This window comes from Uranotaenia lowii, chromosome 1 (genome assembly GCF_029784155.1).
Source record: "Uranotaenia lowii strain MFRU-FL chromosome 1, ASM2978415v1, whole genome shotgun sequence".
In the NCBI taxonomy this organism is placed as follows: domain Eukaryota; kingdom Metazoa; phylum Arthropoda; class Insecta; order Diptera; family Culicidae; genus Uranotaenia; species Uranotaenia lowii.
In genome coordinates this window covers 140,855,906-140,878,712 of record NC_073691.1, presented here as the reverse complement: position 1 = coordinate 140,878,712, position 22,807 = coordinate 140,855,906, and the positions used below count along the sequence as shown (strand labels likewise).

At 35.9% G+C, this 22,807-nt stretch overlaps 2 protein-coding genes across 2 annotated transcripts in view; one reads left to right on the top strand and one right to left on the bottom strand.

Annotated features, from left to right (window-relative positions):
• The window catches only part of LOC129740318 (autophagy-related protein 16-1), a 355,598-nt gene that overhangs the window by 107,920 nt on the left and 224,871 nt on the right, over window positions 1–22,807 (bottom strand). The window lies entirely within an intron of this gene.
• LOC129740317 (uncharacterized) overlaps window positions 1–22,807 on the top strand; it is a 459,755-nt gene that overhangs the window by 225,619 nt on the left and 211,329 nt on the right. Inside the window, exon 2 of the mRNA XM_055731953.1 lies at window positions 6,106–6,141. The gene's annotated coding sequence lies outside the window, so the exon portion shown is untranslated. The remainder of the gene's footprint in view (window positions 1–6,105; window positions 6,142–22,807) is intronic.

The following is a 22,807-nucleotide window of genomic DNA, read 5'->3' as shown; positions in this document are numbered from 1 at the left end:
CAATGCTGCTGCCCCTGTTTTGATTGCTCAAAGTCAACTTGAATGAAGACGGAGTGAACCGAGGCATCGATCGGAGGTCGTAATCCTCAACCTTCGGAGCGGATTTTGGACGGGAACGTTGACGTCGTCAATTTTTATTTTCCTTAAAGATAACCTTTTCGAAACTATGTTCCATCGATCGATCGGTGTGTGGTTTAAGTTTTACGATTCAGAAAATTCTTATTTATTAGACCGTTTTCACTTTTCGTTGGGCACAATGAGATGGTTATAAAATCTATGGAGTTTGAACTATAGAGACGAAGACATAAAGAACTTACGCTTCGCATTTGGAAGATTTTACTCAAAAAAAGATTGAAAATCAATGAACTGAGTTATCATATGCGAACCTTAACCCATGTATCTTGAATTTCGAATAGTCTTGACTTGATTCTTGCCTTTTAGAACTTGAACAATGATTCTTGGCTTAGGATGCTTGACTTTTAATCCTTGAATGATTCATTTTGGCTATAGGCTTTAGACTCTAGACTTTCGGCTTTCAAATCTTGACTCTCGACTTCTGGTTCTAATTTTGGGACACTTGACTCTAGACTTCTAACTTTTGACTCTTAGCACTTTGCTTCTGACTCAAGACCATGAACTCTATACTCTTGACCTTCGAATCTCTTGATTCTTGACTCTTGTCTCTTGATTTTTGACTCTTGACTCTTAACTCTTGAATGTTGATGCTTGACTCCTGGCTTCTGACACTTGACTCCTGACTCTTCAATTTTGACTCTTGACTATTGACATTTGAATCTTGACTCATGGCACTTGTCTCTAGACTCTTAAATCTCCACTCTTGACTCTTGAATCTTGACTCTTGACTCTTGACTCTTGACTCTTGACTTATGACTCTTAACTCTTGACTCTTGACTCTTGACTCTTGACTCTTGACTCTTGACTCTTGACTCTTGAATCTTCACTCTTGACTCTTGACTCTTAACTTATGACTCTTGACTCTTGATTCTTGACTCTTGACTTTTGACTCTAGAATCATTACTCTTGACCCTTGACTCTTGACTCTTAACTCTTGGCTCTTCACTCTTGACTCTTGACTCTTAAATCTTGACTCTTGACTCTTGATTCTTGACCTTTGGCCCTTGACTCTTGAATCTTAACTCTTGAACCTTGACTCTTGACTCTTGACTCTTGATTCTTGACCCTTGGCTTTTGACTCTTGAATCTTGAATCTTGTTTCTTGGATCTTGACTCTCGACGCTTGATTCTCGACTCTTGACTCTTGACTCTTGACTCTTGACTCTTGACTCTTGACTCTTGACTCTTGACTCTTGACTCTTGACTCTTGACTCTTGACTCTTTACTCTAGAATCTTGATTCTTGACTCATGACCCTTAACTCTTGACTCTTGACTGTTAACTCTTAAATCTTGACTCTTGACTCTTGATTCTCAGATTCTTATCTTTTGACTCTTGACTCTTGCCTTCTGACTCTTGACTCTTGACTCTCGAACCTTGATTCGTGATTTTTAACCCTTGGCTCTTGACTCTTGACTCTCGTCTTTTGATTCTTGACTCTTGATTCTTGACTCTTGACTCTTGACTCTTGACTCTTGATTCTTGACTCTAGACTTTTGATTTTTGACCCTTGACCCTTGGCTCTTGACTCTTGACTCTTTGCTCTTGAATCTTGACTCTTCAATCTTGACTCATGAGTCATGACTCTCGACTCTTGTCTCTGGATTCTTGACTCTTGATTCTTAATCTTGACTCCTGACTCTTGTTGTATCTGACTCTTGAATCTTGAGTCATGACTCTTGACACTTGACTCTCGACTCTTGACTCTTGACTCTTAACTCTTAACTCTTGATTTTTGAATTTTGGCTCTTGACTCTTGTATCGAGACTTTTGACTCTTGACTCTTGACTTTTGACTCTCGACTCTCGACTCTTGACTCTTGACTCTTGTCTTATGACTCGTGACTCTTGACTCTTGACTCTTGGCTCTTGACTCTTGACTCTTGACTCTTGAGTCTTGACTCTTGAATCTTGATTCTTGACTCTTGACTCTTCACTCTTGACTCTGGAATCTAGACTCTTGACTATTGACTCTCAACTCTTGACTCTTGACTATTGACTCTCAACTCTTGACTCTTGACTCTTGACTCTTGACTGTTGATTTTTGACTCTTGACTATTGACTCTTGACTCTTGACTCTTGACTCTTGACTCTTGACTCTTGACTCTTGACTCTTGACTCTTGACTCTTGACTCTTGACTCTTGACTCTTGACTCTTGACTCTTGACTCTTGACTCTTGACTCTTGACTCTTGACTCTTGACTATTAACTCTTAACTCTTGATTCTTGACTTTTGGCTTTTGACTCTTGACTCTTGACTCTTGACTCTTAACTCTTGACTCTTGATTCTTGACTTTTGGCTCTTGACTCTTGAATCTTGACTCTTGACGCTTGACTCTCGACCAAGGATTGAAAAACTCATTCATACGAGCGACGGAACCCGCATCGCTCCGATTTGTGCTCATAATAATGCTCTGGAACGCGAATGAGGTGTGAGCGAGAATCTCCTGTTCTCACGAATCAATTCCGACCGAAACGAAAACACAAACAAGGCTCCTGATTCCTTTTTGCTTTGCTTCCCTTTTCGCACACAAAATCTAGCATCAACCCGAAGATTGCGTAGCAGCGAGCCGGTTCATGAAAATTTTTACCAACCCGCTCATGAATCGTGTTGATATTGGTATTATTTTTTCCCGTGGAAAAATGTTCGTCGCTTTGCGAAGGTTGAGCTTGAACAAACACTAACAGCAACAATGTTGACGCCAAGCCGTGTTGGCTTTCTATAGCGTTGGACAAAAGGAATTGAAAATAAGAAGAACAGAGTACGTACGGCCGCCACATCCAATCCATGTTAGTGATGTTATTATTCTTTTCAGGCAAATATGCCGAGGCCGAAAAAATTCTTTTGCTTCTTGCTAGTTCTGTTATTATTGCTTCCTAAGGAAGAAAGTGCGTCAGTTTTTGAAGCTAGGAGCTTAAAGGAACATCAATAACATCAACAGCAACAATGTGAACAAGTGTAGGCCAACGGGAGGCCAGACGGTTTGTCTCTGAGATGGACGAGCCGACAAAATCCTTTTTCTTTTTTTTTCCTACTTTTTTTTCTTCTGAACTGACGTACTTGCTTTCCTAAATAGACAGCAAGCTCGGAATCAAAATTTTCATGAAGCAAATACGAGTCTCTCGTGATCCCGTTGCTCAGACTCGCTCATGAATATTTTGTAATACGAGCAACATAGAAACCGCCGTCGTAGAATCGTTTGTGTTGCTGTTCGTGATTGTATTGGACACACACGAATAGCGAGTCGGCGGCAAAGCATTTTCGAGTGCGTTTCGAGGAGTGAGCGATTTTTATAGTCCTTGCTCTCGACTCTTGACTCTTGACTCTTGTCTCTTGTCTCTTGATTCGTTACTCTTGCCTCTTCACCCTTGACTCTTGACTCTTGATTCTTGATTCTTGACTCTTGACTCTTGACTCTTGACTCTTGACTCTTGACTCTTGACTCTTGACTCTTGACTCTTGACTCTCGACTCTTGACTCTTGACTCTTGACTCTTGAATCTTGACTCTTGACTTCTAAATCTTTGCTCATGACTCTAAAATCTTGACTCTTGATTCATGACTCTTGACTCTTGACTCTTGCCTCTTGCCTTTTGATTCTGGACTCTTGACTCTTGCCTCTTGACTCTGAACTCTTGATTCTTGACTCTTGACTCTCACTTTAAAATCTTGACTCTTGACTCTTCACCCTTGACTCTTGACTTTTGATATTTTTACTCTTGATTTCTTACCCTTGACTCTTGACGTCTTACATATAATTTTGATTGTCTTGACTCATGATTCTTGACTCTAGACTCATGATTCTTGACTCTAGACTCATGATTCTTGACTAATGACTTTTGTTTTTCGAATTTTCCTCTTCAAACTTGATTTTTTACTTTTTAATCTTGTCTACTGGCTCTTGATACTAGGCTTACGCCTCTTGTCTTTAAAAATTTAGGCCTTGAAGTTTAACTTCTAATTTTCGTTAACTGTATCTTAACTCTTTTTTTTACATTATTTTTGACCTATATCTACCTTTGATTCTGTTTTCTGACTCATAGATAGAAGAAACCTTTGGAGCTGTGATTGCTCTTTGCTTCCAACATTTTTCTGATCACAAAATCCAAAAATGTTCTACCGGCCAATATAAAAATAAAATAAAAATCAGCAAAACTTCGGCGACTGCGCTATTGTTTTAAATGGAAATATTCTAATGCTCATAGACCAGTAATAAAAAGCTAGACTAATTTATAGTCGAAATAAACGGCCACTGAGATCCGATCAGAGCCGATAATAAACAGGCCCGGGAGTCTATCAATCGCGCTAGAGTCGTCATCGTAAAACCACATCATTTGCGAGTTTGTCATAATTTTACGGGCTTTGGCGAGGGAAATAAATCGTCAACGATCATCGCTTCTAGACGAAACCGGGTGTCAACATCGGATGCAATCAAAGAGTCCTAAAAAAAGAATCACCGAAAAATTGGCGCATAAAACACCATCACAATCTGGCTGGAATGGTTTCTGGATTGTAACAGTTCGTATTTTAAACTGTTCTAAAAATTGTAAAAAATTAGTGTCATTCAATTTTTTGTTTAAATTTTAAAAGCCTCTTAAAACATTAAAGTTTACGTGGGCTGCTATCTGACTTACCTGACAACGAACGCTCAATCGTTAGCTAGCGCGAATTCAAATGAATTTCCTTTTTCCCATTCGACTAAATTTGCAATTTAGCGAGCTCACGCAAAGCCCAAAAGCGCCACTTCCTGTGTAGCAACCCAGCAGCAGTTAGCTTTCTTACCTGCGGAAGAAATGGAGAAAATTGAAAAAAAGAGAACCATATTAATCAAAAGTATTCCTTTGAGTTGTTTTACTGTTGTATTTTTTTTTCGTTTTCAATGTTTTTAGCGCCGCAGAAAATAGATAAACTGGAGACTGAAAATGTGACAAAGTCTGCTTCCAGCAGCTTCAAACACGAGGAAAGTGCTCTCAGAAGGGAACCGCGTTAGATGTGATCGTGATTTTTTCGCGCTCCGGAGCGTGTAAAAATAATCACTTAATTTATTTCGCGTCGCCCGGGTTAAGTTCCTGTGTTTCTATCTGGTGCCCTAGTTCTACGCAATCTATGTAGCTGTTTGCTGTTTGTCGGTGAATTGGCGGGCCACTTAAGATAGAGGGTCCCGGTAGTTTGGGGGAAAACTTCTGCCTATCTGCTCTTGACATTTCCATTTCACTTAGCGAAACATGAAACACATTCCGGCTGCCGGGAATTCAACGAGAAGGAATAAAAGCTTTAATCGGTTCCATTGCAGTATGGTTATCTGAGAAAGAAACACCCGATAAATCATGGGAATGTAGCTAAATGGATGGCCCACTTTTTTTAGGATTAGGAGTCGATCTAATTGAGGAAACAACGTGTACTTATTTTGGAACAGGTGCACCTTTAACCTGAAATTTAAAAATTCTGGGCACCCAATCAACCCAAAATTGCGTACACACATTTAATACAAAATTTGGAAACAGGTCGGTCCGGCCCGGTTGCCCTTATGTTATTGAAAAATGCCCGGAATTTGCCCGGAGTTATTCAATTTTTTTGGCAAATCAACCAAAAAAAACAAATTGTGGTATATTTTTGTTTTATTTATGCCTCCATAAAGAAATTTTTCGAACAAGTTTCATAAAAATGATCATGAAAGGTTTTTCAATTGAAATGTTGAAAATCCAAGCTAATTTTACTTTTACAATATTTCATGACACGAAAATTTGTTTTTATTCGGAAAAAAATGAAAATCTATCTAGACGTGTTCAGATAAAAAACTACATTACTTACTGTGGATCAAGTTTCCTACGAGTGGATAGCTTTTCTACTTCAAGAACGCATAACTTCGATCGAATCAAACCGATCATTCGATCGGCTTCTATAAAACAAAGCCTAGAATCAATAATTAAGAGCCCATTAAATAATCACTTTTCTCTCACTTCTCGTTCCAGAGTTGCATCGAACGCCCAACAGAACCCAACAAAAAGGTAAGCATATCACTGTCGAATGAAATACCTTTTAACAACTCAAATTTTCCGAAAAGTCGAGAACTTCTCCGAGAGTAGAGATTGATGTGTTGATAAGCAGCCGAAGAATAAATAATTTGATCCGAACAAACTGAGAAGTGACTGACTAATGATGATCGATCGTAAAAAAAAATCAAGCCGCGTTATCCTGAATCTGTTGGAATTTTCCTAGATTAAAGGTTAAAAGAACACGTTTAAAAATGATGCATCGTTTGTTCGTAGAAGGAAAAATGTACAACTGAAGGTTAATTTCTGACGATTGGGGCAACTGTTATGTTAGACCGGAAACTTTACGTAACGCCAGATTAGCGAATCGAAATTGAAAAGCTCTTCTGGCGAATTTGCCAAGCTACTTCCGCACAAACAAATTTCACCCCAAATCGATCAGCCACGTTTGTTGAGCTGAAATTCATAATAGATTTGCGTACATACAACACACACGATTCGAAGAAGTCGGTTCAAGTGAGAGTGGATCGATCGATCGATAATCATACGGCTCCATGTTCCGCGGAATGGCTCATATTGGCCCCAAATTACCCCTCAAAAATGTGCTCAATGCGGACTCTCAATCAAATCTTGCGGAGCACGAGCTGATCATCAGCATTATTTGCCACCCAGAAACCGAATATCGCAATAATGATGGCCCCACGACCAGGAGCTACCGAGCAATCTTCTGTTTTCGAATGGCGTCGGCCAACGATTCACTTGCTCTCCATGCATAGATACTCACGTACGAAGGCCGAGGTTGCCCAGAGAGTTTAACCTCTAAACGGAATTTCATTTTTCACTAATGATAACTGAAGACCGCGCGCGAAAGCCTTCAATTTTCGAGCGCAAAGTCTTCGATTATAGTGATTTAAAGGGGCAACCCCCTCGCTCTATTAGGAATAAAATGCATGCTCTTGGTCCAATCTAATGGAGCTCCCTTCCTCCTATTTTTTTCAACAAAACCGCCAAACGCCTAGGAATTGATCTTCTTCGAAACCGTTTTATTTCGAACGAGAGACGGCCACCGCCACTGATCTTGTACCCGAAATTGAGGGAACGTGTGGAACCAATTTCGCCAGTAATCTAAGAGCCGAACGAACTAATTTTCGCTCCGGGAGACTCGCGGGTTCTGATGATGATGGGTCGTCTTCCATAACTTTAGAACTTTAGAATGGATGAAATGCGAACAATGAAGAGTGAAAAAAAATCGTCTCACCTAATCGGTCATCTTCCGAGGTAAGAAAGGGCTTCTAAATTAAGTTCACGTGTTAATTGGGTTCCATTAACCTTTCGAGATGAACCGAAATCTTAGCTAGGGAGAAAGAACGGAACAGCTATTGGGCAGGTCAGCGTGTGTGGACAAGGGTTAAGTGGACAAGGGCACAGGAAATTTCATTGTAAACGTGATGAAACCGTTTATGAACTTGATTGTTCAGTAAACGGTCAGAAAGTGGCAGGTTTGATAAGCATTGACTGCTTCGAAACGTATGTACATTAGACTGAGTCGATTTGGGGTCATTTTTGAATTTCTCAGACTCTGGGGTCTAAAAAACTTCGTTTTGGTTCAAAACTAATCCATGATTTTTGCAGAATTTTTAAGTAACGTTTTCATAAGTGAATTTGGACTTTGATGTTTGTATGGGAAAATTGAATATTTTATACTGAAAAATCAACACCATTTTTGATTTTTCACAACAACTTTGTTGAAGACCGTAACCTCGTATCTAATTAGTCAAAAAAGTTATAAGCTGTTTAACAGCGGTATGTCTTTTGGCATTGCTAAACAATAAATTAAATTGACATCACTGCTGAGTGCCTAGCGAAGTATTACATGAAAAGTAGTCATTCAATACCTCGCTTGGCCCCAGCAGTGATATCAATTGAATTTATTGTTTATCAATGCCAAAAGCATAAGCAGACTCGGTTCCACTGAAAAAGCAAAAATGATGTTGATTTTTCAGTAAAAAATATTCAATTTATCCCATTAAACCTATAAAAAAAACTTATTTACTCATGTAAACTTTATTTAAAAATTCTGCAAAAAATCATGGATTAGTTTTGAATCAAAACGAAGCTTTTGAGACCCCAAGGTTTGAGAAGTTCAAAAATGACCCAAAATTGACTCAGTGTAATGAACAAACCTCTTCGTAAAATAAGGGTTTAAACTTCAAATTTCTTGAACTAAACCTTGGTTAATGAAATATTTCAAAAAATCTGAAGATAGTGTTTGAGTATGATTCTTTATAACGAAAGCTTTTAAAGGCTGAACCAATAGCCACCAAATTCGACACACAAGCTCCAATTGGAACGAAAATTACTCGGAAATTTTACACGTATCGTCGTTACAAAAAAAAAATGAATAAATTGATTTTCGGCGATTTCAGTCATGAAAAAATCATAAAACGATTTTTATTTCTTAATCCGACGTTTCGGCATTTATTATGCCTTTTTCAAGGAGTCTTTTAATATAACATAACTAATGATGTGTTTGAAAAGGTGTTACAACATATGGTGTACTTACTGAAATTTCTCGTTTTAATTGTCCAGAAAGTAAATTGAATCTGCAAAACTGTCTAATCGGGAAATGTAAGTCCAGTTGTCTGTGTTGTATAACAAAAATATTCAAAGTTGAGCTTTGTGTTAACAGTTTATCACCGCTGGTTTATGATTTTAATTTAATGATTAATGGCATTTCGGTGAATTATACATTCTAATAGGAAGAATTTCAAATGAAAGTAATGAAAATTATAGACGGATAGATTAGATTAGGAAGCATGAAAGGTGTTGAAAATGAGCCAAGAGCGTGATTTGAGAAAACTTCTTGCCGCCCAAGACCATTTGTCCCACATCGTATTATTGTCTAAAAGAAGCAAAGTCGATAGGCTGACTTTGCAAGTGCAAAGTCAGCCTATCGACTTTGCTTCTTCTAGACAATAATACGATACAAGTGCAAAGTCAGCCTATCGACTTTGCTTCTTCTAGACAATAATACGATGTGGGACAAATGGTCTTGTGCGGCAAGAAGTTTTCTCAAATCACGCTCTTGGCTCATTTTCAACACCTTTCATGCTTCCTAATCTAATCTATCCGTCCATAATTTTCATTACTTTCATTTGAAATTCTTCCTATTAGAATGTATAATTCACCGAAATGCCATTAATCATTAAATTAAAAGTTGAGCTTTCTACTTGCATACAATCTTCCTTGGAATCTGTTCTACTTACTATTGATCTGGTTGAGATGGACTCTTCTATAAAATCGAGGCGAAGGTTAAAAAAAACTATATTTAATTTAAGAAAACAACAAATATGTTTTAATTTTTTTTTGTACGCCCAAGCAACCAAAAGTCTCTTATCTACTTAAACTCGTGTCTCCAAAGTACGAATTTCGCTAAACAAAGGTTTTAAAGGGATTTGGTACCGAATTTTCTCAAATGTAAGCATGAAAGTTACAAAAGGTTCCTCAAAAAGCCTTCTATGGACTTGAAGTTCCAAAAAGTTCCTCGAATAGCTTATTTTGTGACATGTTCATCGTATCCACACAGTATAGAAGTTACAAATAAGTTCTCAAATAGCCTTCTGTGGACTTCAAGTTTCAAAAAGTTCCTAAAATAGCCTTTTTTGTGACATGTCAATCGCATCCACACAGTATAAAAGTTACAAATTAGTTCTCAAATAGCCTTCTGTGAACTTCAAATTCAAAGAAGATCCTCTAATAGCCATCTGTGAACTTCAAGTTCCAAGAAGTTCCTCAAATAGCCTTTTTTGTGACATGTCAATCGCATTATTCAAAATAAAAGTTACAAATTGGTTCTCAAATAGCGTTCTATGGACTCGAAGTTCCAAGAAGTTCCTCAAACAGCCTATTTTGAGACATGTCCGCCATTTCATGAATATGAAATGTGAACGAACATCACATAAGGGCATATAATAAATAAAACATTTTTTGGAGTTTGGAAATTGTTGAAATGTATAATTTTTATTGAAACTTTAACTCAGAACACTCACAAATGATTGATTGTGAAAAATGTAAATATTTTGACTTTATAAAATTTCTTCCAACTGTATTTACTTACCACGAATTTATCACACATTGAAAGTCAGTTGAAGCAATTTATTAAATTTCAAGATAAACTCAAGAATTTGTATAATTTTTAGCTTAACAGTTATAAACATGGAATTCCATTTTTTTTAAACCGATATTATTTTAACGGATGATTGATTTATACGCCGTTTCGTAATGTTTCTTAGTCATAATCAACATGCGTCTCTGCTGCTAGCTGCCCTTACGGGTATTCTAGGAAGCTTATAACCACTTCGAATTTTAGCTGCCGGTAAGGCAACATCTAGGCGTGGCGTCGTGGCAGCGTGTCTGGCTATCATCTCGCAGGATCGGGTTCAAATCTGGTACCAGGACTAATTTTTTCCATTAGGTTGTTTAATCGCTTGAGTAAGCGAATCAAATAATTGTGTAGCAGAACTGGCGATCGTGCTGGCATGTATCGAACAAAGTTAAAAACAAAGCAATTAAGTAAGATCAATTGAGGGAGGTGATGGGAGGAGGAATAAAGATGGATGCCGAGAAACCGGCAGCAACACGCCGGTGGCCAAAGTAAGAGAGGAGAGGAGATTTTTTTTTGTTTTCGCTGATTAAACGTTTACTTGTGGGCTGAATAGAAGGCCGTTCAAATCTGTAATGGAACTTTAAAGTTTCAATAAGAACTTAAATTTTGGGCTGAATAAAACGAACTTCAGCACATTGATTATGCTGATTAAGCTGTGTTCGACCTTTTAAACGAGACTTTTGGTTGCTTGGGCGAGTATGAGACTGTTAGAAAAAAATATTTTAAAGCATCGAGATCAAGAAACGAACTTATGAATATAAATTATTAGAAAAACGCGCAGCTCAAACCAACTTATCAGAATAACAAAAAAAGTAAGTAAAATAATTTAGAAAGATGTAAAGATACCCAAATAACAATTTGAACTGAAATAGGCTTTGTAAGCAAATGACAGTGTTCCGAAAAAGAATTCATTAAGTCTTTGATATCTTAAAGCGAATTTCAATATAAACGGCCTCTAAGTTAGCTACAAAACCTTTATAAAACTCTCAATTTTATTTCTCGTGAGGTTCTTTCAGGTTTCAAGAGGTCTATCAAAGCATTTTCACACTTCGTTATAGAACCTAAAATACCTTCCAAAACAAATTATAATTGTTTTAATATACTACAAATTGATTGACGAAAAGCCCTTCAGTAACCTTTTTATAAAGGATTAATAGATAGCAAATTACTCCGGGTGTGGTCTCGTTCAATAAACAAATGTGCAGAGATCTTTCCTAAAAGATGCATAAAGGATCAAACCAAATTAAAATGATCCATACAAAGAATTGATCTTGATCATCTAGATCAATAACACTAGTTTACAGCGTTATTGAACTAAGAGCAAGTGCAACCGTGTTGGAAAAAGTAGTAGAATTTTAGAAAACTTGTAGCAATTTTGAACATTCTACCGTGCGAAAATGTTTTCAACATTTACAACACTGTTTCTATTTAACCGAATGTGATGTAAATCCAACTACTTTTGCATCAACACATATGATTAAAGAACAAGTGTTGTAAAAAACTTAACGGTCGAAGATCTTGAAAACATTTTCGCAAGATAATTTTTTTTACAAATGTGCTATAAGTGTCAAAATTTCTACCACTTTTTCCCAACACGAATGAACTTGTTCTAAGTAAGCTAAAGATCACTTCTAAAATTAATTTTTAATTTTTTTTTGCATATTAAAGCTGAATAAATTTGAGCATAAATCAAAAACTGTTCTACCGAGACTTTCGAGTTTCATTTTCGGATTTAGCGCCCAATTTTACGTTGAAAATTTGGGTTAGTCTAGGGTTACCATACGTACTCTTTTAAGAGTACATGTACTCTTTTTCGATCGAGAAATGAGCGTACTCTTCTTTTTGTGAAATCTTGCGATTTGTACTCTTTTTTTATTGAAAGACATTTTATCATAGAAACTTATTTCTTCCTGTTCTTAAGTTCGTGTTCCTATATGTACAAGAACTCCGAAAGATATGGAACACTTTATGCATTCATGGCATGGTACTTCAGTTTTCTCTACTTTGTTGAGTTTTCCAAACAATTAAGTGAAATAAAAAGTATCACAAATCCATAAAAATCTAAATTTTTCGTTAAAAACAAATTTTCTATTTCATCAGCAGATTTTTTCTATATGTAAAATAGAATAATTTTAAAAAAAATCAAAACCGCTTTTCCCAGACGTCGAAATAAACTGGGCAAGCAATCAGCGCCTTTGAATATGCAATTAGCGCCCAAACAGTTGGCAAAGAGCACAACAGCAATTTGAACTTTTTTTTGAAGTTCAACATTTTCTGATGCTTGCGATGTTCTGATCTCGATCTCTTCGAATAATCCAACGACCTTTTGACTTTTCACTTAAAAATCTGCCAGAAAATGAATTTAAGCTAAAAACGGTAACTTCCAATTTGTAAAAGTATTTTTTGAAAAGTCATTATTGCAGGTGAGTCACATAACTAGCAACTAATTGTCACTATTTGAAAGGCCTTAAATATCCTGGTTTTCCCCGTTTCTTCTAAATATTTTGAAATATGATTTCAACGTACTCTTTTTGACGATGAAGGATATGGTAACCCTAGGTTAGTCGATAAAGTTTCCGATTTTTTTTAAATTTTGTTTACTAGTGTTATTGATTTTGGTTAAACAAATAGAAATTTTGGTTGATGATTTTCAGAAACTTACAAAACTTGGTGATATTTAAAAAAATATATTAACAGCTCCCTCATTGGTTCTTATAGATTTAAAATTGTTACTTAGGATATGCTAATTAAAATAACAAAAGTGGAAATTAATAATAAAAAATGTTGGTTTTGGTGCCAGAATGTCAAAATGTTTATTTTAAAAATTAATATTCAGTTGATCAATAATTCAGATTTACAATAAAATAAACTGCTGGGGTTCAATTTTCTCATCAAACTGTGTTCCAATTTCTGATGTCTAATCTAGAATATAAGGGTTCGGAAATAATTTTAAAAAAATGTGACGAATATTGTTGAATCTCAACAATACTAGTAACTCTAGAAGCGAATGAGAAACAAAATTGTATGCAACCTTGCAAAAAAAAATAATAGGGAATGATTTGCTGAATGTTACTAGTTCTATGTTTTCCAATATACTATTGTACTATTAATGAAGTTGTAATAAATACTCTCTGTTTAAGTTGTACGAATACGAAGCAAGTTGTCTTTTTTTCCCACCCGAAATGGTCTGCTCAAACAAAATGTTTTTCTATAGATTTGTTCTAAATTGCGGAATCATTTTGAGCTAAATTGAATACAAGAGAGATCTAAAACTCATTGAAATTTCAAATCCTGGTTATATTTTCAAAAATTGGAATTTTCTTATTTATTCGTAATCTACAGTACCGTTCATAATTGTATAGAAATTGGAATAATGCGCACTGTCACTTCAACTTTGAACTTCAATAACTTTTAAATCTGATGATATTTTTTGGTCAAATTTTCTGCCTAAGATGGAACAACTATCTCACTACTATATCACAAAATTTGAGCTTTCTAAATATCTCAGAAACTACGATATGCATTTTATTGAAATTTTGCAGAGTGATTGTTGAAATATAAAGTTAGCCTGTCTGAAGTTTTGAAAAAGTTCTACTGATGGTATCAAAAGTTACGCGATGTAAGATTTTTCAGGCATGGACCTAAAAATACGATTTCTATAGAATTTTGGACGAATGTTTCTATAGGAAAATCATATTATAAGTTCAACATTCCCAAACTTGAAACAATATCCTGATATTCTTATTTAAAAAAAAAACAAATGGATCATTTATTCCATTTTTCTTTTCTTCATTGCTTTTGTCTGACATTTTTTGATTGATTTGTGGATAGAAAAGATATTGTTCTCATGGATCGTTTCTATTTATTTTGTTTTCTTGAAACTTGGCAAGTGAGTGTTTTTGAGGCCGGGTAAGGTTCCTGTTATAGTTTGAGACCCCTCCCTGTTACTGGAAACTTGAGAACCATTCAAGCAAATGGTACCAAATTCAGCATGGGAGGGTGTTTGGTTACGAGAAATATTTCTATGAATGTTTCGTACCCTTCCTTTTTCCATAAGAGAAACAGGAAGGGGGGGGGGGGGGGGGGCTCTCTTATAATTTTTTACATATCTCGAAAATAAGTCAAGCAAATGGTACCCAATTCGGCTTGGGGGCTATTTGGATATGAGAAATGTTTCAATAATTATTTGAGATCCCTCCCTTCTTCCAGTGATGAGATTGAAAGGGGGAGGAAGAGCTCCCATATAATTTTTATTGCAAAATTCGATAACAATTCGAGCAAAGGAAGCCAGATTGGTTTGGGAGGGAGAATAAGAATTCTGACTCCTCCTTTCTTTTCAGTGGGAGCTTGAAAAGGGAGTGGGATGCATTCATGCTTTTTTAATAACTCGAGAAATGATCGAGCAATCTTTATTTGAGATACAAAATAATGATTGGAAAACAAATATTAGGACATGCATTAAAAGAATATTTAAGAAAACAAGAGTTAATCTCCTTTATTGAATTTTTATCAATTTTGGAAGGTGTAGCAAAGCATACCGGGTCAGCTAGACTATAAGATGAATTTCTGTTTGTTGGATTCCCTATAGGCTCGGTCTCCCAAACAAAAGACAAATATTTGCATATTCGAGAACCGATCAAGCAAATGGTACAAAATTTAGCATGGTAGGATATTATGGTACGAGAAATGTTTCAATGAATATTTGTTATTTCTCCCTCCTAAATAGTGGAGTGAGAGGAAGAGGGAAGGGGGCTCCCTTTAATTTATACCATACGAGCATAATAAATTTTATATGGCAGGTTTTTTTGGGAACTAGAATTTTTTTTTTTTTTCATTATTTAAGACCGCACCCTCCTTTCAAAAGTTGCAAAATCTGCCTCATCAAAATAATTTAGCTATCAATTATCCAGCCCGGATCCAGTCAAAATCCTGATAGCGAAAAATTCCAAAATCACGCGCTTCAATTAGGCAAATATCGGTCGCGATCCGTTAGCCATTGTCCCGATTCTCGGGCGGCTATTTTTCTTTCCGCGTCAGACAACCGGGTCATCGGTGTATCATCTGCCTGCCCGGTTAAAATAGTGACTAGTGACTTCATCGGCCGCCAATGCCCGGTTGGCCTCAGCCAGGAATTTTATGATTCCGATAACATACCTCCCGACGAGAATCGATTGCTACCGATGGTTATTATTTCTGCCCCGTTCGATCGGTTTCACTCCAAAGTAGAACCACCGGTTAATAAATAATCTCAACAACTGCATCACCCACTTATCCGGTCGATCTTCCTCGCTCGATACGGTGCCGCGAACCGACCCGGGGAGATTCGCTCTGGACCATTATGGAGATTCCGTAATTCACGAGCTCATTTTTTCTCGCTTCGAAAAACTCGTTTAGCATTTATATTATGGTGTAGAATGGGTCTAAATTGAATTCCGCCCGGTTGAATGCGTCATTCAATATTGTATCACTGCCATCATCATCGATGCATATCCCGGCGGGTACCGAAACTGGGAAACTGGCTAGGGCTAGAACGGGGACTCAACAGGGTTCTCGCCCAAAGTGCCCTGGCAGTCGGCAGTGTGCCGGATAATCCGATGAAGCAAGGGAGCAAAAAAAAAACGAGCCCGCATTAAACTTCGATTTACAGCTACATGGTTGATGATACCACACTGCCATGAAACCTATCGCGCAAAGTGGCGCAAAACTGATTCTCGCCTGATCTAAATCTAGTCGTAGAATTCTGGCCCCGGGAGCCGTTTATGGATCGAATTTATTCCGGCCATCCGCGAAGCCAGCGGTGCCCAATGGGTAGGCGTTTCACGCGCGATTAATCAGTACCATGATATTGGCTACCGTTTTGGTTTCCCCAAGAAGACTTCTACCGGGAGCTATTTATAGGCTCAAGTCGCTAGAAGACGACTAAATATGAGGGAGACCCAAAGCGAAGAGGATACATTTAAAAAATTATCCCATCCCGATTGCCAGAAACATCGGCTAAGCACTAAACAGTTCTTTGAACTTTCGATTTCGCCGTTCCATTCACATAAGTTTTCTTCGTTAATGCCCCATGCAAAAATCTTCACAAAAAACCGCAAACTTTCCGGGGGCCAGAAACCAAATGCAAAGTTCGCTTTCGCTCAACTGACCGTCCGTGAAGTTCCGGCCGCAGTTCCCTGAGGCCCTCTGAGGAACGGCACCCTCCGGGTTCCCAAAACGCGAACCGAAGGTGGAAGAACCGGTGAAAGAAGCACTAATTCAGATGCAGTTTGTCCGTGTCGTCGTTCGGTGGCAGCTTTCTTCGGGCCCGATTATTATTTTATTCGGAATCAATTAGTCCGCATTCCCATGGATGCAACCTGGCGGCGCGCGCATTTCCATAATTTAATCACCCGGCAATGGAAGGAACTGTTGTTGGTTTTAAGTTGAAAGCAGAGAAGAAAAAAACTGTCCAGGGAGCAGATTTCAAACAATTTCTTTCTGCATTTTATGACTTTCTGATAAAAGTTTCAGAAATTTCGCGTATCCTGGTACGAGTCAATTTTTATTTATCTGAGCCGATACATTGAATTATTGGGATTGGACATACATTTTCGGAGTCGACATATTTTTGTTGGAAGACTTGATTTTCAATCTGATGTGTAGCCATGATGTTTCGCAAGGCATTTTCGACTCAAATGAATGTAAGATATTGAACAAGGAAACGAGTTGTAGCTCTCAGATGAGGGAGAGAGGAACAAGGGTTCCCATAACAAATCAATGGAAAGAACGAAAAAATCTCGAATAATTTTCAAATTATTTTTATTAAAATTGGTACCGAGTTTTAAATTACAGATGAATTATGTTTATTACACATGAAAGACTCCCAATGGACTGAATGAACTGAATGACTTCCATTCATATCAAAACTGAGGGGAGGGTCTCATACAAATTCAAAATAAAAAATCACTCTACTTAAATTATGCATATAACATTTGATACTTTGCTAGCGAATTTGGAAAAGAACTGTTGGTTTATCGTATTTAAAGACCAAATCGCATCTCACTTTACAGCGAAGCAAGGTGGTCCCATACAAAATCAAATACGATCCAACAAAAATTCCGAAACGATTTTCATCAAATTCGGAACACAACCAAGTTAAGAAATAATGAAATTATTTATTGGAATGAAACATCACTCCATTCTAGATGAAGGGAAGGACTCCAATACTTAATCCATGTCAAACTCGGCACAGCTCAAACAATTTTTGGGTGATTTTCTTCAAATTTTCTACGCAAGACAAAACGAAATGATTTATTGTATTTTTAAAACTTTAAAAAAATTTTTTTTTTAATTTTTAAAACAAAATTGATACAAGATTTATTGTTTTGAAACAATCTTCCCATTCTAGGAGGGAGAGAGGGCTCCCAAACAAATTCAATATAGAGGGTGGCCAGCGGGTTGTCATTATCAATTTCCTGGTTTTCAAGATTGTGATTTAATTTAACCCCAAATATATAAGTTCAAATATTGATTATATATTTAAAAAAATAAAGAAATCATTTCAAAAATTTTCAATGTGAAAGTGAGAAGCTTCAATAAATCTTGAGGTTCAAATGGTAAGCAAATCTTCAAAACTAAGATGATATTTGTATCACCATGATAAAAAGTAGTAAAAACCTACTTGAGAAATGAATTTCAGTAAGTCTGAATTTACCCTGCCACATATTTTATTTATCCTTAACAACATAAAAAATTAAGCTTGTAAAACGAATACTAGCTGTCCCAGTAAACTTCGTTTTACCTTTAACTAAATAAACCGTTAGAAATGTTTAACTTCATCTACACGTCCATAACTTCCTTGTGCTCGTGGATCAATTTTTATAAAAAATCATCTTCGTTCGAGCTATGTCCCATTTTAAATTGATTTTGTATGGAGGCCACTTCCCATAAAAAGCAAGATCCTTGAAACAATTAAGCAAACCATTCCTGTTCCGAAAAACCCTCGGGTACCAAATTTCACTTCATTTCGATTGTCCTTTTGCACGTGATGGTATCAAATATAAGATTAAATCTGTTATTGACTTACTAACTAAACTTTTTATTTTAGCTTTTTTTAATGAAAAAAAACCTACGTAATAATTCAGGTCTAATCTAGAGGAGAGTGGCGTAACGTGGGCCACTCTGAATATCTCAGTTGTGTTTTGAGATAAAAAATCTCAATCCAACTCTAATCGCCGTCGCTTTGCGTAAGCATATTTTTCTATATGTTGTTGAATTAAATACGCATGATATGCTTCTTTTTTTATCAAGCTTTAAAAAAAATACGAACATAATTCAACAAGCACCCGCTGATTGCATCCATGGGGAACCTAAAGTCTTTCCCGTGGAAAAGGATTTTTTGATGAAACATCAATAAGTCATACAATCGCAACCATTTTGCAAATCATAGCTTGTGGGGAATCGTGGGCCACATTCTGTGGGGTGTCTTGCCATATCTATTTTTTATGTTTTTGTACACATTCATAACTTATGCTAGATGAAGAGTTGTGAAAAATATTTTGTCCATCCCATGTAAGGAATTTTGCCGAAACGTTCGCGAGCCAGGTTTTCGAAACTATTCGATCATACACAACTTTTTTTTTAATTTCATCATCTGAAAAAACTTAAAAAAACGAAATGAATTATTAAATTACAGTTGGTTCAACTCATAAACTTTGCATGTTAGTTGGTATATTTGGATTTGATGGCCCACGATACCCCACCATTATTCAAAATCCAAAAAGTATTGCTTTTTTTTAAACAGTCAGAACTTGGGAAAAACAACTTATAAAAATTGAATGAAAATGCCTTATGATACGTGAGAAATGTAAAAAAACAGTGGAATTTATTTTTTTAATTTTATCTTTTATAAAAAAGAAGTTATGGAGCATAGAAAAAAGTGACCCATAATACCCAACTCTCCCATACAAAACTAACCTTTTTTCGTGGTGCAAGAACTCCACTGAACGTAAATATGAAATTACTTTTTCTCCAATAGCTCTAGTTTTTAAAATTCAAGAGTTTTGATTTGAAAATTTATTCAAAAATGTTTACATACCTTTGGGAATACTTAATAATAAACTTAATATATTCAATCAAAGTTTTTAAATCCATCATCAACTTTCTCGAAGACCGCACAAACATAAAGAATTGAGGCTTTTAGGAGAGAAAAAACGAAAATTCGATTTTTGTCTAAATAAATATAAAAATTAATTTAAAAAAAAGGGATATTGATCCAAAATTAATAATTGATTTTTTTTTAAATAATCTACAGCGATGAAATAATTATGAATTCTTACTAAAATTATTTTGAAATTTGTGAGATATAGTTTTTAGTTAAGCGGATCATCTTTGAATATATTTAATTTTTTATATGACATGTTTCAAAAACTAGTAGAGGCGATAGACAAAATCTGACAGATATTCGAATTCAGGACGTCAAGTTCTATCAAAATCCGTCCTAATATCAGGCATTATAAATTATGTTCCCCGAATCATTGAATCAAAATATAAAAATGCGTTCCTTTCCTCAAACTTTATTTTAAATTTTGAAATCGGACATCGAGTTCTTCTGAGTACGAATTTTGACTCAAAATTCTGATGCATAATTGTGAATAATGAATTCTAAATATATTTGTGTATAAAACGCGACTCTTCGACTTCTAAGAGAGAAAAAAAACAGAAATTTCGATTATTTGTCCAATAAAATATAAAAATTAATTTAAAAAAAAGTAAAGGGATAGTTACCCAAAACTAAATGTAGATTATTTTTAAATAACCTACAGCGATGAAATAATTATGAATCCTTACATATTTTTTTTTTAAGATTTGTGAAATATAGCTTTTATTCAAGCGGATCATTTCTGATTATATTTAATTCTTTAAATGACATGTTTTCAAAATAAGTAGAGGTGATAGACCAAATCGGACAGAAATTCGAATTCAGAACGTCAAAAATCCGTTCTAATAAATATCAGGCATAACAAATGATGTTCCCCTATGTAATTATCATTGAATCAAAATATAAAAATGCGTTTCTGTCCTCATATTTCATCTTAAATTTTAAAATCGGACTTTAAAAATCTTCAGCACAATTCTGATAATTCCTAATATATTTGTGTACTTAAAATTTGATTTCTTATTGCCAGTTCAATAGTAAGAAATCTAGATTAAACATTAGATATTACGTCATTAAGTTATTTTAGCTTTTCCGCGGAACTTTTAAAAACACACTCCGATTCTGATTCTGGATATTTTATTAAAGCATCATATCATTGTATGTATAATAAATATTATTTCTAAAACCAAGCAGAGTACTGGGTACTGAATATTGGATTTGGATTCCTAAGGAGTGTATTCGAAAAAAATGCAACACTTTTTTTGTGAATAAATTTTTAATGCATAGAAAATGATGAAACTTTCAGTGGAACTACCTAGTAATGCAATGTGTACGTGTACAAAATTTGGTAACAATCAGTCAAGTGATTTTTGAGATATCGCCCAATACTTAGGTTCATTGACAAAATATTTTGGGCAGGATCGAGACGAATCCATGAAAGTCCCAGTGGGAGACCCGGAAACAGCTGGAAATAAGCTATTCGATCAAAGTTTACATATACAATTATACACTCGTTAAAAAATCCTAGAACCTTTTTTTAAACTCAATCCGAAAATATCATCAGAGGAAGTGATAAAAAAGATCAATTTTTTGACAGGTTTGTCTAGTTGACAAGTATATAAGGCCTGGATTCATTTCTACAAGAAAGAAAAGCTGCCCACCGATAAAATCAACAAAACACGGTGGTCAAATCATGCGCAAAATATTGTTTCTGCTAGTGGGGAGACATTTTGAAAAATTTCGTAATGGGCAGTAAAACGAACTCTTTAGCGGTCACCTGGCAATTTTTCAGTCAGAAAGTTTTCGTTGACAAGTCTCGCCTGTATTTTCAGAATATAAACAAACAGAAATATTTGAAAAATTTCATGACTCGTACTTGAGGATTCTCACGATCTGTAGAAACTTAAAATTACTCAGTGTTTCATAAAAAAATATACAAATAAAACTGCCTCCAAGTGCGATCAGCAAAGCATTTCAATAAGTCCTAAAAGGTTTATATTCTGTTTTAGTTGGATCGGGAATCGTGCCATTGCGCAAAAATTGTGATGGAGTGATGCCGAAGGAGAACAATCGGCTAAATTCGTTATAACTTCGACGAAATCAAAACTTTTGAGTTATTTTGAAGGCCGAGCTTCAGGAAACAGAGAAGGTAATCAAGAAAAGCCTTGATTTGAAAGAAAGGATGGTTCATAGTAATTTTCCAAATGCCAAATTAATACTGAATCTTCAAGCCTTCGTAGTTCAAACTCTGATAGCTTCTAATTTCTGACATTTGATAAAAACCTGTACTCCCACTTCCCACATTTTCATTAAAAAAAAACCCCTATGCAAAGCTTCTGAACAATAAAATTTAACTCTTATTGAACTTCATTTTCAAATACATTTACAAAAATAAAAGTTTTGATTTGCGAATTCAATTCCCGGTATTTTTCGGTTTTCTAGGTTTGCTGGCAACCCTGAATGTAAAATTCAGAATTTCAAAAAGGGGAGTTGAAGTTAACCTCACCAATTCAGAACCCATATGAAAAATCTAGTTACATTGAAATGCATTTCTGTCAGTCTCTCTTACTGAAAGAGGGGAGAGAGGGTCTCACAAAAAAAGGAATAAATATGTTTGCAAAGCTCGATAACTAATCAAGCAAATGAAACAAAATTTGACATGGCAGGATATTTGAGATTCCGCCTTCCTTCCAGTGGGAAGATAAGAAGGGAGAGAAGGCTCCCATGTTTTTTTTAATTACTCGAAATAAAATAGAGCAAATAGAACAGAATGTGGCATGGAAAGATATTTGGATACGAGAGATTTGTTTATGATTTTTTTAGATCCCTCACTGCTTCTAGCCAGAGTGGGGGTTAGGGTTTTTTCTATACAATATTTTTTGCATAGCTCGAAAAATAATAAAGTAAGTGAAACCAATTTTGTTTTTAAAACGAAACTATCAATCCTGTTGTCAAACCTTGTTTTCCCAAAAAAAAATCTGCTTTTCTTGTTTTCATCCTGACTACGAATTATGTTTCTGGAAAACTACGATGGACCACGATTAAGTTATCCGGTCCAAATCGGGAGCCATCCCGAAGAAGAAAAAAAACGAATCCATTCCAAGGGACCACCAAAAAACTAATGATCATTAGTCTGATTGATATCTTGATTCCGAGCTCTTGCTGTCGGCATCTATGTAGGTGCGTTCTGTTTACACAGCCACTGTTGTTGATTTGGGTGTTTTGTTTCCAGCGAGAATGTCTTCTTTCGCTCGTTCCTCGGTTCTCAATCGATGCCGCTAATAGAGTGATCTGATTTGTTACCTTTCTCGATCGGTTGGGGCAAAATCGATCACCACTTTGATCCGAGACAGGTGGAATCGTTTCTTCCAATTTGAGTA